Consider the following 13167-nt stretch of genomic DNA (forward strand, 5'->3'; position numbering starts at 1 on the left):
TATCAGCATTATCACCTAAAAGCTGTCTGAGAAACTCTGAAACAATTTCAGGTGCACGAATTGAGACACTGGGAGGCACTTTGGAGTAATTTATCAATCCCCTGAGGGACAGGAGCCAACACTTTTGTTGTTTTGGGAGAATTCACCCTGAGCAAAGGCCGGCTTTCTGTTACAACCCATAAAAATATTTACACCCAAGAAGACATAAAAATAAAACCCACTCCATTTGTAAATTGCTACCCAGAGAGTGGACGCCTTCACACGGCACATAAAGGCCTCCTTTCAATCCACCTTTTACTCCTCGCCTGTAGAGGAAAGACGAAGTCGCATCACACTGAGAGTCTCACAAAACTTTGCTCTAAGTGCTGAGCAGGAGGGCTTGTTTACCAGGGCTGCTCAGCTAATGTGTCATTGCAGATGGCAACGAGAACACACAAGTTTGAAATGGCTTCACTTCTTCAACAAATTTGGGGGATTGCAGAATTATCATGCAGGCAGGCTGTTGTCAGAGAGTAAACAGCTAACACCCTTTACAGGCTGACGGCCCCGGGGGGGGGGGGCATGGCAGTCGCGGCACCTCCAGTTAGGCCAGTCACAGTTTGATTGTGTGGTTTTTCCTCTTTTTATCTGGAAAAGAGAGTAAGCGCCAAGAGAGTTTAGAGCGTTTATTTGTTCTGCCGTTCACTGTTTTGATGTTTTCTCTTCGCCTCAGAGGGACGGTTGAGCACAGCCGAACGTTTCAAGCACGGCTACAGTTTTCGTTTGTCTGCCTGATGAGAGCAGGAATGAAGAAATGAAATAAATAAAGTGCCAGGACCCTGGATTGAAGCTGTACGCTGGATAAAAGGAGGTTGCACCCTTGCCTCCAGCGTCCTAAGGAGCTGTCATCTGGATGCAGCGCGCTGACACTGATCTTCCACTGTGCTGGATTTGTTTTAAGCACAATCAAGTGAGTGATAACTTGCACCAGAGGCAACCTCCTTTTTGACTCTGTGTGTGTGTGTGTGTGTGTGTGTGTGTGTGTGTGTGTGTGTGTGTGTTTAAGAGAGAGAGTGAGAGACCGGGGCAGATGACCAGGGATTTAGGCCATGGTTTCTGGGTAAAAGCCCACCTGTCTGTCTAAAACAGATTAGTATTTTTGGAAATAAGTGCTAATGCAAATCTCTCTCCCTCTCTTTGCCTCTGTCCTTCTCTCCCTCTCTTTGCCCCCGCCTCCCAGCTTGTCAATCCAAAAAGCAAAATAACTCATCTGGCAACAAGTAAACATTTTGTCCTTAACGTTGATGAGTTGGGAGCAGAGAAAAAAAGCGGGCTAGCTTAAAGATTTGTGCCTGTTTGATGAGGTCAAACTGTGTCGGCTCTAAACTGCAGCTCTGTTTGCAGCCACTGGCAGGTGTTATGCCCGACTGGTGTGTATATGTGTATGTGATGTATATGTGTATATGTAAGCGCCTTTGCTTCACACACCACTACTCTTATCTGACCTGGTTTTGTTAGCATCTCTCGCTAACCCGCAGTACAGAGGGACCAACTTCTGTAGCCAAGGGAAAGCACCAGACTCCCAGATCTGCAATGCAGATTTTACTCCCAGGATCAAGTGGCATTACAGTGAAGGACACCCACACTCAGCAGGGAGTGATTTAAATTGTGCTCACGTTCCCTTCAATTTTTTTTTTTTTTTTTGAAGCCTTTTGTTGGATTTTCGCAGCCGAGTGTCCAATTGTCACCTCAGCAGCTCAGATCACACTGATAACCACATGGCTCAAATTCAATTGCAGAGATGAAATTTCGATTGGCCCAAATCCGCTGTGTCCTTGTTCGTGTGTTTTAAAAACACCGAGCAGGCAAGAATCATCGCGTGACTGCTCAGGTGAGCGCAGAAGCCCATTGATGTAGGGATCCAGAAGCAAATTAATTGGGGGCAAATGTGGCACAAACTTTGAGAAGCAGGAGGAATTTTTCACTTCTAAAGAATAAAATTTACTTCAGTGCCACAAATTAGGGTGTGATTGACGTTCACTCCCAGATTCCAAAGCCAAAAACTGGATTTCTTTCCAGTGCACTGCTGCAATTAATAAAATGTAAAGTGGAGTTCAGCGGTCTTTGTTCCGCTCAGCTTGACTGGAATGTATGTACTTCTGCAGCGCTGCCTTCAAACAGCAGTAATGAAAATACACTCATTAATTTTCGACAACCCAAATTAAATCTGGACCGGGGGACGATGACGGTTCCCAGAAATTTGCATTATGCTCCTGTAAACATGTTGTTGAAATTTTTAAAGGCGGGGAGTTCTAATTAGCCGAGGCTGGATGAATATATTTGTCTAGTTAAATGCCAACAGCTGAAAAGTGAGTTGCAGAATGCAGAACTAAAGCGTTCAGCTCCCAGTTCGGCGAGAGAGAGAGAGAGAGGATGATAATGACCAAAAAAGACGAGGATGGAGGACCAACTCACTGGAAATTTCCAATTAAGGCTCATAAACGTTCATTTGAGATGATACGTTCAAGCGGTCCCAGTAGCCAGAACAACTTCACTTAACAGTCAGGAAAGAACCTCAGAAACAGAACTTAACAACACGTTAATAAAAAGGGAGAACTGCCCTGAAGACGTGTGGAATCTCTCTCCATGTACTCACCTTTGCTCCTCCTTAATTTATCACTGAAACTTTACCAAACAAGGCTTCGCCTCATGTATTTGCATGTGTGATGTGTGAGTTCCTCTCCTCCACGTGTCCTTCCTCGTGCCCTTGCAACCCCTGTCCTTCTCCCTTACCTGCGGCAGGAGGGCTCACTGCTTATGAGCCTGGTTCTACTCCAGGTTTCTTCCTTTTAAATGGGAGTTTTTCCAGCTCTGAGTTTCCTAGAGACCTGATTGTAACAGATGGTGAATAAAGTTGCAAGGAATTGGACTGGAACAGCCCATAACTCTGACAAGGATCAGGCTGTTAAAGGGAAAATGAATTGAGGGAGGACTGATTAAAGTTTAAATATGCAGCATCAATTCACGGCCCTGTCGGGCACAATAACATGCACCCTGATTGTGATGCGGGATACGCCGCAACAAGAAGCTGCAAAGAATCAAATAAATAAAAAAGTGAGTAAATGAATACGAGGCTGAAACGTGCAGAGACAGCACACCTTTTTTTTTTACGCGTGTGTGTGATAAAAATTGGAAATTTCTTTAACATCTTCCTCTGAGGCCTGACAAGAGATAACATGTCTTGTACGAGGAGCTTCCCTGTCAGAAAGACAGGGAAATTGTGCACATTGTCATGCACGTTATAATTTCAACTCCCAAAGATGACTGGACACGGCGGCTGGAAACATGTCAGCAATTACGCGGCAGCCCACACTCACGGCTCACAGTCGGTTCTGGAGTTATGATACTCGTAATTCCTGCATGTGCTCACAGTAATTGTCCCACCCTTGACATTCACCACCGGAGGAGGGGTGAGGAGGGGTGAGGAGGGGTGAGGTTGCTCACACGCTGCTGACAGGATTGTCAGGTAGTTGAGCTTGATTCAGTCCTGCCTCTTATTAGTGTTCCTGGGTTTTCCAGCCTTGGACATTTGATTTTGTGTTGAATATTTCATGTTTGCGCCACATCAGGTTTCCTGCGCTCCATATCTGTGTTTGAATAGAGTTTCCTGTTCTCCCTGTTTTGTCAGTCCTATGTTATTTCCTCTCCCTATTCCTTGATACCTTTTTATTCAGCTGTTTGTTTATAGGCGTCCAATCACCATAAGCTATAAAAGCAAATGGACGGTCAGGACTTTGGGTGCTCTTCCCCTTCAGCCCCCAGTCCTGCTCAAGTGGGGACGATTAAAGTCTATTATGGTGTGTTTTTTGTTTGTGTAGAGACACAACCACAGATAGAAAATGGGCTGCAGCCCCCTGAGCCAGTCTGAGCGAGAGAAACAATTTGTCTTATGTCCAATGAGATAATTCCCATTGGATTTAATGGGGATTATCTTTAATTCGTCAATGGGTGAATCATAATGGGCGGTGAAGGAGTGGAGGATACACTGATTTCAGCAGAGGATTCCATTTCAGACAGACTGCCCTACTTGGCACACCGGAATCACCTTAAAGGTCCAGTCTGTAAGAGAATACAGAGGGTTTCAACATCTGAGCTCTTAACTCACGTAGCTTGAGTGCGCTAATGTTATAACCCTTTAAAGCAGTTCATTTCAGCGACTGAGGAGGAATTCTGATGCTGCTTAATAAAAAAAAGTTACAGAAACTGATGGGAAAAAAAACACTCTGTGTCTCTCTCTGGCCCAAATGTTGGTGAATTCACAAGCGTCAACTCAGTTTCGGTTATTCTTGTCCTGTTTTCGTGAATAATTTATCCAATTCTGAAGTGAACCGAAGGCTACAGAGACTTAAATCTGGAGGACTGTGCTGTGTGACAGGATATGCAGTGAGTTCTGACGTTTTCCTCCCCTTATCCCCTTATAAATCCCCAAGGAAATTGTTTCTAGCAATATTTCATAACAGATTTGATTAAGCACCAGTTTTGAAAGTTTTGATTTTATTGTAACAATAATCGAAATATAAGGCAGGTGAGTGCAACTAACAATTTCATTCACTCACAGTGCAGATTTGTTCTGGACCTATTGATGGGATAGTTACTAAGCCTAAACCTAATTGATGTAAATAATCCCATTAATTTATGCATCTACAAAGACTTCCTATTTACCAGCTGTCCTTCCTGTTGGCAGCTGCGGTTGTGCTCCTGTCAGAGCAGATTATACGTTTGACTCCTCCATGTTTGCCTAACATTCCGAGCCAGCATACATTTCATGGCCAGATTAGTCATAGGCTGCTGTTAAACATGTTCTCGGATGATATGGAGGGAAAATCTGGACCCAGCTTTGGGTGATCGGTTACAACTACTGCATAAATGGATTTTTAGAAGCTGAGCTTGCTGGGTACAGGCCTTGTGTTGCTTCTGAAACAGGAAATCGATGGCGGTCCTTCTGGAACGTCTTCTTAATGGCTGTCAAACAGAATGGTGTTCTTCTAAGCTCTGCTCTGCTGAGTCATCCAGCAGACTATCTCACAACCACTGTTCACCCATCAGACCTCAGGTCCTATGTGAGCCGCTCTGTCACCTAATCTTTACAGTTGGAAATAATATACCTCTCTAAGTGTAATCCAAGAAGAGTATCCTAGCTCGCTGCTAGTAACCCTGTAAGACGGCAGGATACGGAGATGAAATGACGGCGGCAGCCAGGGCACCTGGCAGCTATCCTCGCTACCCTGCAGCCTACACTCACTACCCCTCTTCAAACGCCTCCAGATGTGTTTTCTGGTTTGTTTTTAGCTGCCACATTCACCCCGGTCACAGGCCGGGGTCAAACACGGCCGTGACGCACCACGGCTGGCTGTAAGAATGAGCCACGGGGGTGTGACATTATTGCCGATCACTCAGCGGCGGCCGCAAACAACTAGAGGTCAATAAGATGTTCCCCCTGAGCTACCTGACACATTAGTGGTGCATTTGCACAGCTGGAGGTTATTATGCCGCGGCGGTGAGGCCTTAAAGGTCAGGCGACGTAAGCAATTTCATGTGCAGCGGCCGCCCGGCGCCAGGTGACAAATATTATTATTAATATATAATAGCTGAAAGTGTTCGTATTTTAGGAACAGTCCAGCAGATTTCAACTCACTCTTTTAACCTGCTGAAGGTAGTTTTGTGTCAGTGGCTCATTTATAAAGGCTACAATATTATTTTCTTAAACCAAAAACTGTCTCGAACATTCCTTTTCGTTACCATCACCCCCTCCCTGCGCGACCGCACACGCCCGCCCTGATGCTTGTGTTACTGCTGGTGCTCTGGAGAGCATTAGTCACTCCTTCTTTTCATTACAACGGCAGGAAACGGGATCCTTTAAGTGTTTACACGTATAATACATGCACACGTGCTGGTGTGGACCCCCCTGACTTGTCTTAAGACACAGGAAGAAAAGAAAGGTGTCATGTTGTGTCGCTCTAAAGCTGCAGAGCATCTCCGAGCTGTTCTAGAGTTCAGGTGTTTCCCTAATTATAGTTTACATTAAGGGGCTCTGCTGTAGTCACATTAATGCTCTATTTAGGGTTCAGTCTTATGTCTGCAAAGGAGTTTTTCCTCTCTGATCTCTGTTGCGTTGGATCTTCTGGGACTGAGGGGAGTAAACAGAGAAACAATAAAGAAAATCTGAACACATTCAGCCAGAGAGAAAACCGTCAAAAAGGAACAGAAAGAAGTGATCACTGTATCCAGCAGGACCACAGCAGAGGCAGGAAGAAACAGCAGGGAAAACACTGAAAGCTCGACGGCTGCGGACATGAAAGAGGCCGAGAGGGAAGAGAAACTCTCAGAGCTGGGGGGTGGCGTAAAGCATCATTCGGCCAGACATTTAAGGCAAATCTCAGGCATCAGAAGTTACCAAACCCACATGGGGTAGAATAGTCTCTTCTCTCCTTCACAGGAGCACGATCAATAGCGTAAATGTGGAGGATGACCTTGGAAGCGCAGCGAGGCATGTTCCACAGATCGATGCCTGGATGAGATGCCAGTAAACTGATAACTGCAGGGGAAAATGGTGGATGTCAGCAAGCATAGTTTTAAGGAAACGAGGGAGTCGTAAACAGATAAATGCCAGACCCAAAGAAAATGTCCTGGATTTCTATATTAACGAATATTAAATGAGAGGGTTGAAAGGAGGGATGGAGAAGCAGCTATCAGCTTCATAGCTCCTATGTTAAATGTGCATGACAACCAAACTTTTAACTGGAATTAGCTAGCAAGCCTAATGTGAAAACAGTGAGGAATCTCTTCCTTTTACCAGGCAGAAAAGTTGGCGGGGTGGAGGGAGGTTAGATTTAGAGCCCATTAGACTCTGACAAGAGATTCAGATACCTGACACGAAGTCTGTAATCAAACTTTTTAAAATGCAGGGATGGAAGTCACGTTCAGCGCTTGATGTGCTAGCAGTCCACTGCTGGCTTAATTGTTTGTGGATGATTCCGGCTGCGGTGATCGATAGTCAATCAAAAGGATGCAGGGCTGAAAGATGAAACATCTCCACACATTACCGTACAGTAAGCAAATCACCATGAACACTGACAGGAACACTGCTCTCAGATGTAAATGTTGTGGAGATGCTGAGATGTGTTCACTTCATTAGTTTAACTAGAGGAAATTCAGCCCAGCAACAAAGGAGCATGACTGACAGGCAAAGATGGATCTTACGAGGACAGAGTTTGTCCCCATCGCTCAGATGGAGGTCAGTATGGACGCAACGATAATTATGTGCACCATTATTAAAAGTTTGGTAGGCAACTCAATCCTGCTGCTTTCCTTCTACACTGGGACAAAGTCATCAGTTCTATAAAACCATTAAACAGAAAACACGTCTGACACAGAAGAAGTCATCCAGCTAAACGATGCGGCTTCAAAAAGGTGGGAAATGAGTCCTTGTGAACAAGAGCAGGCAATTGTTCAATAATGGTCCCCGAGCCTTGATGGTGGCCGAATTAGCATTTTGATTGACCCGAAAATGTGTTCCCACTGCAAGACCTTGGTCGTAATGAGATATCCCTGAAATTCAATTGGGACTGAGTGGAAAGCTTAGGAACACACTTATCATGGCCATTTATTAAGACAAGGAATCTCAAATAAAGGTGCATGTATTGTGCATTTTCTGCCACTAATAAACATAAATAAGAATCCAGGACTTCTGTGACCCATTAAAAGTCTGTATTGCTTAAATAAATGTTAGAGACCTTTGGTTATTGGGGGAGGGGGGGGGGGGGGGGGGGTGCAGCTGTTAATATGAAAAGACTCCTGCATGAAATAAGGCCAAGGTCTTGAATTGCATCCAAGTCATTATCAGGCCTGTAAGGATTTTCTTCATTAACCAAAAGGGCCTTTTATGGCTTCCTCTAATCCCAGTGTCGCAGCCTTCAGTGATCGTGCTGAATGTGGTAAAAGTGGCAAATAATGAAGGAGGCTAGTGCATCGAATCGTGCCAGCAAGGAGGACGCCATTGATTCAAAGTGGCTTAAATGCTTATATGTCATCATGCTTATTATGCTATTGTACTTGGCCTTCAGATTTGTCCAACCAAAAGGGAAAGAGGAGCTGCTGGGTTTCCTCTGAACTTGTGCACGGGGCTGTTTGATGGGACAGCAGCACGGAAGGACGAAGTGTCTGTGATTGTGACTCACTGTTATGATAGCGGCACCAGTGGCACCAGCTCCAGGACAGCTGATAAGAGTCTTAAGTTTGTTACCAAGAACACACATAAAATCTCCCATTTGGCTTTAAATGACCTTGTGAGTGATAGTTGGTTGAGTTTTACTAAGGGTCAAAGCTGCAGCTTCTCCAGTGTGATGTTTGCTAATGTAGTCCAGCGGTGTGCCACATTCACAGGGGCCACAAGCCTGAGGGGCCTTTGAAAATTTAAATCGCTCTGGTGGAAATGCTATCAACTCGTAGGCAGATTAAACGTGACATGGAGCCTAATCAAAGACCTTTGTCAGACACTGCATAGCAACAAAGTCAAGATTGCTCATTTGTACAAACTCTGGTACAAACATACCGAAACAGTCATTTTGATGCTGCTATGGGTATTATTGTGTGTGTGTGTGTGTGGGGGGGGGGGGGGGGGGGTGCAGCAGGAGCCAAGCGACACAGACGTACCGGTACCTTTTCTGCAGCTACATTCGAATTTGACACGCGTTTTTTCCCGACAGAGATGTTCCTCTCCGCCAAACAAGCCAAGCGTGCTCAACACGGTCTCTGACCACACACACACACACACACACACACACACACACACACACACACACGTGCTGTGCTGTCTGTTGACAGGGTTTGCAACCCAAGTAGCCAGGAAGCAAAGTGCTGCCTTCTCCCCGTGTACCTGCCGGGTGTCATTACAGGTCAGTGACCAGAACAAGTGCACATCAGCACAGTCATTCAATTCTCCGTGCACTCTACCAGCCGCTGCTCATCCTACTTCAAATAATGATCTACTGGGAAATCTATTTTTGAGCGGGTTTCCCCGTACAGCGCGCTGAGTCCGTCACCGTGTGTGTGGACTCACTGGCCTGGGTGGACTGTAATGCAACATGTTGTCTCTTCTAGTTGTAATACCTGACATATATGACCTGACATGCAATCAGCATGCTGGGTGGATTTTGTGATATATCTGTAGCATCTGTATGAAATGTTGGTTGTAAAAAAGAACACGTGTACCAACCACACAGAAGCACAGCAGGTATGTGCTAAATACCCTTAATCACCCCGTTCAAAATACAGGGGGCTTTAATTTTTAAAGTGGCCGTTTGATTAAAGTTGACTTTAAGCTGAGTGAAAGAATGAGCTTTTAACCGATACATCCCCCTGGTGCTGCGTGCCTGTCTTTGCTGTCTGACGTCTCCCAGTGACAAAATCGCACCTTTGTTGTTGCTATTCCCTATTTGTGCACTTCAGAAGTAACACTGCTGTGGAACATCTCATTTTCCTCCAATAAAATGGGGGAGAACATAAGTGTTTCTTTCACTTGTTACAGCATCACTAGGTGTGACTCATTACTGCAGCTCTCCGCTGTTCACATGGTTATTATTAGCCTTGCAAATAAATACGTTGGTGAGAAGCACCTGATGAACGTGCTACTTTATCAGCATGTTCGCTCGAGCGTGTCTTCCTGTAGTATCTGTCCGCGCTGAGAAAGGGTAGACGCTTTGTTTAGACGACTGCCTGATGTCTCGCTTAGGTCTGAGAGCCCGATGGAGGCATGCAGGGAAAGAAAAGAACTTGAAGAGCATCAGCCATGTGTCTCAGGAACCTGCAACAAATTACTGCCAAACATGAAGAAAGTGTTGAGAGCAGCAGGCTCTGAACTGTCAGCGTTTCCTTCACCAACGTAGGGTGTCAGGTGGAATGATAAGAGAGAATAACAATCCAGTCTCCTTGTTTGTAGCTGCTCGCTGTATATTAAGTACCGTATTTTCACGACCATAAGGCGCACTGTAATAAAGGGCACAGTCTCAGTTATGGGTGCTATTTCTGTGTTTAAAACATACATAAGGCGCACCGTATTATTAGGCGCATGCTGAAACATACAGTAAAAAATGACAACGGAAGTAAAACAGTGAGTTTCGACACATTTATTGAACAAAATATTCATTCTTCCGCCACAAAAACCATCAAAGTTTTCATCTTCTGTATCTGAATTAAACAGCTGCACTATTTCAATGTCCAACATCCCGAATTCCTCTTCTTAATCATCTGAATCGGACTCACCGACAGGTTCCGCTTCAGCGATGATTTTGTGAAAGCTCTTACAATACATGAAGACAGTATCATAGCCCATGCATCTACAATCCACCCGCATGGTGGCATAACCTGCCCGCCGCTGCCTCATAGATGTGTCTGGGCGCGGTTATCTTGTCGCGGCAGTAGGTGTGGAAGATGGCCGCCCTCTCCTGGTTAGGGTTAGGGAAGATGGCCACCCTCTCCTGGTTAGGGTTAGGGTTAGGGAAGATGGCCACCCTCTCCTGGTTAGGGTTAGGGTTAGGGAAGATGGCCGCCCTCTCCTGGTAATCCGTGGGCAGCTGCTGCGCAACAGTTGTCCTCACGTGTATGGAAAGATGCCGCCTCCTCATAAAGCGAAAACACTAAGATTACTCGATTGCCATTTTCAGCCGCATATTCGATGGCCTGCAGTTTAAAGTAAGCCTCATACGCGTCTCGCTTGACCGGCGCCATTTTAGGGGATCCTTACGCATAGGTGTGCCGCTAATCGATGGGCGGAGCGTTTACCGTAGTGCACCTACCAAAGGCGCACAGCAGATTTTGGAACTCAGTCCACACACAAGGCGCGCCATATTATAAGGCACCGTCGATTTTTGATAAAATCTCAGTGTTTTAGGTGCGCCTTATAGTCGTGAAAATACGGCACAAATGACTGCTGGGAAATGACACCAAAGGGGATGTGGTCGCATTCAGCACCGTTTTACTGATGATACCTGCTGAATACAAACAAAGCCAGAGATGAGTTGTTCCCAGTTTAAAGGGAGACTGTGTTTCTATAGGAAATCCAGGCCCCCGTCTGAAATTTCAAGAAGACAGCAACATACAGAATATACTATAAAAAGGTTATCATGAGACCCTGTCCTAGTTTCTGGAATGTATCATGAATAATAATGAGCAGCTGCACTGATGTAAAGGATGTGGTGTCAGAGATGTTTTAGGCTATGGGAAATTCCAAAAGTTCAGGTCCTTAGAAACGCAATTTAATAAAAAGTTTGGGATCATCTCCTGAAGTAACAAAAGAACTGTCAAGAAGTGCCACAGTTTGCAACAGCTGCCCAAAAATTGTATTGATGAGAAGAACAGTGAAGTCACTGTTGGGGCACATGGGTGTAACCTACAAAGCCCAAGTGCTACTTAAGTTATCCACATGACTCATTATATGTAATTACAGGTTATATGTCATTACAATTAGAGGAAATCAGCTCAGCGCTATTGCGACACAAGCTTGTGTGACCCTTCCAGCTGAACAGTAATTCCTTAAAGAGCTGCAATTTGCTACCAGCCTTGTTAGATGATAGCGAGGAAATGCAGAAGGATGCTGAGTCACTGACCAACACAGCGCCACATGATCGATTTACAATTACACGCTGTGTTAAAGCTGCAGGTCACAGAATTATGCATACAAGGTTTTTTTTGGGTGTTTTGGGTGTGTTTTCATTTGTTCCAGTGAAGCAGTGTCATTTCCCCACATTATGGCCACCGGTACTGTGTCAGGATGCTGACTTAGTAATTAATGAAATGGCTATCGTGGCAACACAAGCTTCAGCCTTCATAATTAGCATGTAATTACTTCTTATCTGACAGAAAACAGCATATTTCTGTGGCTGAAACATACAATTAGGGCGTCTCTCATCATGAGTCCTGCATTACCGAGTGCTGCCCGCTTCCAACGAGGGCAATCCTCAGGATTTATGGTTGCTCCTTTGCTCAGCAATCATTTCATGTAAAATACATATTTTAGTAAGTGACCGTTCCCAAAGGTCTTTTCCATCTTCCTGGGTTGCCGCTAAAAACGGCACAACTCTGATGTTGTTTTAAATGTTTTTAGCTTTAGAATTTCCAAGCTGCATGTAGTTTAGATGTTACCTTGAGACTAATTAGCCCTTTAAATTTAAATTAAAAATGCATTTTATTTCATACTTTTAATTATTGATATTCATTCCTGTTTGCTGTCAAACAGATCATGGTGAAAGTTGTTTGGATTTTTCATTCCGTCTGAGAATTTTCCACAGCCACAAGGCCACAGTTGTACATAATGGGGTGAACTAGCGGCCTTTTCAGAAAGCGTGCTTTCTTTCACTTCAGTCTCACTAAAGTGGTTTAAACCCATGACAATAGACATCGGAGTCAGAAATGAAGGCATTGAAAACAACAAAACGCTTGATCGCCAAGGCTATACCTCTGTTTTTTTAAAGCTGAGAAACGGCAGTTTACACCACTCTGAAACAAGTCGCAGCCACTGTCTGAGTTTTATCAAGGAAATGAAGCAGCTGTGGCTGAAGGATGGATTGAAGCTCTGGCTGTGATCTTGGTGGTAATAGCTGCGATAATTACAGGTCAATAACAGACAGGCAGTGGGCCGGCGTGCAATATCTGAGATGTTGGTCTGAGCCCGGTGCTGCGAAAGGAGGAGAAACCGAATGAGGACAGAAAAATCTGCTTTCTATTAAACACCAGAAAAAGCACAAAAAATAAAGACAAGATTTCCTGCCGAGAGAGGAGAATGGACTAAAAAGATGTTGATTGTGTGTGTGTGTGTGTGTGTGTGTGTGTGTGTGTGTGTGTGTGTGGTGTGTGTGTGTGTGTGTGTGTGTGTGTGTGTGTGTGTGTGCGTGTGTTGGGAGGGATTTTGATGAATGTGTCCTGACGGATGGTGTAACCCCCCTAAGCCTGCCTCTGCCTCATCCCCTGCACTCGTGTCATGGCTGAATATCGAGGTCAAACCACCTTTCATTTCTGTTCCACATTACAAGGACACAGCACAGAGTAGTTTATGCTCCCGCTACAATGCCGTTGTGGGGTTTTTTTTTGTTTGTTTTAGCTAATATTGGCTTGAACACATACGGTGTAATAGTA

This window comes from Takifugu flavidus, chromosome 4, assembly GCF_003711565.1.
Source record: "Takifugu flavidus isolate HTHZ2018 chromosome 4, ASM371156v2, whole genome shotgun sequence".
Classification (NCBI taxonomy): Eukaryota; Metazoa; Chordata; class Actinopteri; order Tetraodontiformes; family Tetraodontidae; genus Takifugu; species Takifugu flavidus.